The sequence below is a fragment of the Equus przewalskii genome, chromosome 14 (genome assembly GCF_037783145.1).
Source record: "Equus przewalskii isolate Varuska chromosome 14, EquPr2, whole genome shotgun sequence".
NCBI classification, from domain to species: domain Eukaryota; kingdom Metazoa; phylum Chordata; class Mammalia; order Perissodactyla; family Equidae; genus Equus; species Equus przewalskii.
This window is the reverse complement of record NC_091844.1, coordinates 73,738,787-73,744,254: the sequence shown is the minus strand read 5'-3', so window position 1 is coordinate 73,744,254 and position 5,468 is coordinate 73,738,787.

Below are 5,468 nucleotides of genomic sequence, written 5' to 3'. Positions count from 1 at the left end.
TTACAAAAGGAAACAGTCCCTGCTCTTTAGAAACTTAAAAGGTAATAATGGCAAATAAGACATAAACACAAGTATTTATAAGAAAAGATGTTAAATATTCTAAGAGGATACAAATTTGAGAGGAAGAGATCCTTCTGGTTGGAGAGATCTGGGAAATTTTCACAGAAGTAGCAGCATCTTTAGCTTTCCTTTCTCTCATTCAATAAATATTTGCTGGTGCCTACCTCATGCTACGTCCACCATTTTAGGAGCTGGGGATAAGTAGGCACAGCCATCCCTCTATTCATGGAATTTCATTTCCTGGAGACTAATTAATCAGCCAAAAATTATTTATCACATGCCTACTGTGAGCCAAGCATACAGACTGGCAATGATGATTCAAAATAACCAGTGTTAAGATATGGGAAGGACATGGTCCCTTTAATTACTGGCTGGATTTTTATCTCATGAATCCGCCTTTCTAAGCACAGACATTTCTCTGACCTCATTTGCAAGGCCAGGGTCATAGAGCACTCACTCACACTTAGCAGTAATTTAATCATGACATTGAATTTAGCAGCCACTGTTTAGTAACATGTTGCAATCACCCAGTGGATGGCTAGTGTTAACTCTGGCATCCTCCAAGGAATCAGAAAGGACTGCAACTAAGACCCCCCTGACAGGATACTCAGTTTGTTAATACCTCTGAGGAAGGTTTCTGATAGAACTAATGAGTATTGACTCTTGTCTGTAAATCTGATAGTCTATTGTGAGATTATTCAGGAATATGATCACTATACGGTGCACTTTGTCATGTGAAGTTGATAGCATGGTTGGCTTTATTCAACCTCAAAATAATTTTAAATTACAAAACATTTTGAATGTACCAAAAGTACAGAAAATAACAGACACCTACATGTACTCGCCATAATGCCTAAAAGATAATAACATTTTGCTTTTTTTGCCTTCAGTTCTGTCTCTTTGTCATTTTCTCTGGGACACAATGAAATGAAATATTAAAGATACAGCTATAAAGTCCCCTTTGCACCACCCACCCCTCCAATTCCTTCAGACTTCCTTCCTCCCAGAGGAAACCAATATCTTGAAATTGTTTAACTGGCATTCTAATTCTCACGTATTAAACGAGAATTAAAAATGAATTTTTTAATTAAAAAATGAAATTTAAAATTTAAGTTAAAATTTTTTTCTATATATGTATGCATGCACAAACAATATATACTATTAGTTAACGTTTACATAAATGTACCATATTGTACAGATCCTTTTGCAACTTATTTTATTTCAAAGTTATATTTTCAAGATTTTTAGGTATATGTAGATTCATTCACTCATTTTCACTGCTTGGCAAGAGTCCCTCCATTCAACCTTATCTGTAGTTCAGGTCTCTTTTCCCTGTAACAGTGTTTATGGGCCATTCCTTTTCTTGATCAGTCCTGCAAGAGGTCTGTATACCTTATTAGTTTTTTCAAAGATGGACTTATTGTTTTTTCTATTTCATTCTTTTTTTTCTATTTATTTATTTGTTTTAAATTTTTTAAATATTTACTTTTTATTGACGTAACATTGGTTTATAACATTATATAAATTTCAGATGTACATCGTTATATTTCAGCTTCTGTACAGACTGCATCATGTTCACTACCAAAAGTCTAATTACCATTCATCACCATACACATACGCCCTTTACCCCTCTCACATTCCTCCCACCCCTTCCCCTCTGGTAACCACCAATCTATTCTCCTCATCTATGTGTTTGTTTATCTTCCACATATAAGTGAAATTATATGGAATTTGTCTTTCTCTGATTTATTTAGCTTAGCACAAAGCCCTCAAGGTCCATCCATGTTGTCACAAATGGCAAGATTTCATCTTTTTTTATGGTTGAGTAGTATTCTATTGTCTCTCTCTCTTTCTCTATGCCACATTGTCTTTATCAATTCATCTCCTGATGGGCACTTGTGTTGCTTTCAAGTCTTGGCTATTGTGAATAATGCTGCAGTGAACAAAGAGGTGCATACATCTTTTCAAATTAGTGTGTTCATGTTCTTTGGATAAATACCCAAAAGTGGAATAGTTGGATCATATGGTATTTCTATTTTTAATTTTTTGAGGAATCTCCATACTGTTTTCCATAATGGCTGCACCAGTTTGCAATCCCATCAGCAGTGTATGAGGGTTCCCTGGTATCCTTTCCAACCCTTATTTCTTGCCTTTTTAATAATAGCCATTCTAACGAGTGTGAGGTGATATCTCATTATAGTTTTGATTTGCATTTCCCTAATACACACAGGCCTACCAAAGGAACAAGAAAATCTCAAATAAACAATCATTAATTCTTGCTCTTTATTATTTTGAATGCCTAAAACATTCCATCTTTACTTTTTGTCAGTTTTATTGAGGTACAATTCACATACAATAAAATTCACTGATTTTAAACGTATGATTCAATGAGTTTTGACAAATGCATAGACTGGTATAACCACAAACACAAACAAGAAAATTTCTATCATCCCAAAAAGTTCCCTCACGCCCTTTTGCAGTCACTTCCCTCCCTCCTATCTGTAAGATCTGGCAACTACTAACCTGCTTTCTGTTATTATAGCTTTGCTTCTTTGAAAATTTCATATAAACAAACAGTATGTAATATTTTGTGTATAGCTACTTTGAGTTAGGATAATGTTGTTGAGACATATCCACGTTGTTACAAGTATCAGTAATTTATTTCTTTTTAGTATTCCATTGTCAAAAGTAACTCTATTCTGTTCCATGCATCTATGTGTCTACATCGATCCCTGTCTTGATTATGCAGCTTTACGGTTTGTCTTGAAATCTGACAGGTTAAACCTTCTCACTTTGTTCCTTGTTTTTTAAAAGCCTATTGTGATTTTGATTGGGATTCTGTTGAACCTATAGATCAATTTGAGGAGAACTGACATCTTAACAAAATCAGATCCATGGACTATCTCATCATTTATTTAGGTCTTTAATTTCTCTCAGAAATGTTTTGTAATTTCCAGTATACAGGTATTACATATATTTTGTTAAATTTATCTCTAAGTATTTCATAGTTTTGATGCTATTATAAATACTTTAAAAAATTTCAATTCTAATTGTTCAATGCTAACATACAGAATTGAGTTTTTTATGTTGACTGTGTATTCTGATATCTACCAAACTTACTTCTAAATTCTAATAGTTCATTTATGGATTCCCTAGGATTTTCCACATACAGGATCATGTTATCTGTGAACAAAGGCAGCTTTATGACTTCTTTTCTAATCTAGATGCATTCCTTTTGTTTGCTTTATTAAACGGGGTAGAACCTGCAGTAGAATGATGAATAAAAATGGGAAGAGTGAGCCTCTCTGCCCCTTTTTCTGATTTATGAGGAAGACATTCAGTCTTTTATCATCAAGTATGGTATTAGCTGTAGGACTATGTAGATGCTTTTTATCAAATTGAGGAAGTTCCCCTCTATACCTAGTTTGGAGTTTTCACCATGAAAGGGAGATGAATTTTGTCAGATGGATTTTCTGCCTTTATTAAGATGACTATATGGTTTTTCTACTTTAATTTATTAACTTGGTGAAGTACATTGACAGATTTTTAAATGTTAAACCAACTTTGCATTCCCAAGATGAATCCCACATGGCATTTTCCCTTTAGATATTTCTGGATTTGATAGGCTAACATTTTGTTAAGGACTTTTGCATTCATGATTATGAAGAACATTGATTTGTAGTTTTCTTCTAATGGCTTTATCTGGTTTTGGTACTGGGGTAATACTTGCCTCATAGAACAAGTTGTGAAGCATATCCTCCTCTTCTATTTTTAGGGAAATTTTACATAGGATTGGTATTATTTCTTACTAAAATGTTTGGTATCTATCATCCACCAGTGAAGACATTTGAACCTGAAGCTTTCTTTGTGGGAAAGTTTTTATATACAAATTCAACTTATTTAAATGGCCTAGGACTAGTCAGGCTATCAGTCTCTCTTGAATGATCTTTGGTAGTTTGTCTTTCAAGGAATTTGTCAGTTTCATCTAAATGGCATAAAAATGGCTCAAAATATTTCCTTATTACTATTTTAAAATGTGTACTATCTGTAGTGCTGCCCCCTCTCTCATTTGTGATATGTGTCTTCTTTCTTTTATACTTGATCAGTCTGACTAGAGTTTTGTCAATTTTATTGGTCTTTTTGATGAACCAGGTTTTGGTTCCATTTTTTCTTTTCTATTTTATTGATTTCTGCTCTGATTTTTATTATTTCCTTCCTTATGCCTGTGGGTTTAATTTACTCTTTTTTTAGTGTTTTAAAGTGAAAGTTTACAACATTGAGAGTATTTAGTAATATAAATTTCCCTCAAAGCACTGCTTTAGCTGTATCCCATAAATTTTGATATGCTGATTTTTAGTTTTAATTGGGTTCAACATATTTTCTAATTTCCCTTGTGATTTCTTTTTTAGCCCTCAGTTATTTTGAAATGTGTGTTTAATTTGCAAATACTTAAAGAGTTTTTCCAGATATCTGTTTGTTGATTTCTAATTTAATTCTATTGCAGTCATAACACATACTTTGTATGACTTGAATTCTTTTAAATTTATAGAGACTTGTTTTATGGTCCAGCATATGGCTTATCTTGGTAAATGTTTTGTGTGCACTTGAAAAGATGGGGTATTATGTTTTTAAGTGGAATTAAATGATAAATAGGTCAAGATGATTGATAATAGTAGTCAGGTGTTTTATACTTTTACTCATTTTCATTTTACTTGGTCTATTATTGTTAAAAATCTCCAACTATAACTATGGAATTGTCCATTTCTACTTTTATTTCTAACAGTTTTTGTTTCAGCTATTTTGAAACTCTGTTTATTTGCATACACGTGCACAGACTATGTCCTCTTAATGATTTGACCCTTGTATCATTATTCACTTACCGTCTTTATCTCTAGTAATGTTCCTTGCTCTGAAATCTAGTTCATTTGATATTACTTTGCCACTCCAGCTTTCTTTGGATTATGTAGGCATGGTATATATTTTTCCATCACTTTACTTTTAACTTATCTCTGTCTTTATATTTAAAGTGGGTTTCTCCTAGACAACATATTATTGATTCTTGCTTTTTTATCCAAAGTGACAACCTGTGCCTTTAATTGGAATGTTTTTGTTTTTGTGTGTGTGTGTGTGTGTGAGAGGAAGATTGGCCATGAACTAACATCTGTTGCAAATCTTCCTTTTTTGGTTGAGGAGATTGTTGCTGAGCTAACATCTGTGCCAATCTTCCTCTATTTTATGTGGGATGCCACCACAGTGTGATTTGACGAGTGGTGCTAGGTCTGTGCCCAGGATCCGAACCTGTAAATTCTGGGCTGCCAAAGTGGAGTGCAGGAACTTAACCACTAAGCCACTGGGCTGGCCCCTTTAATTGGAATGTTTAGACCATTTATATTTAATGTGCTTATTGA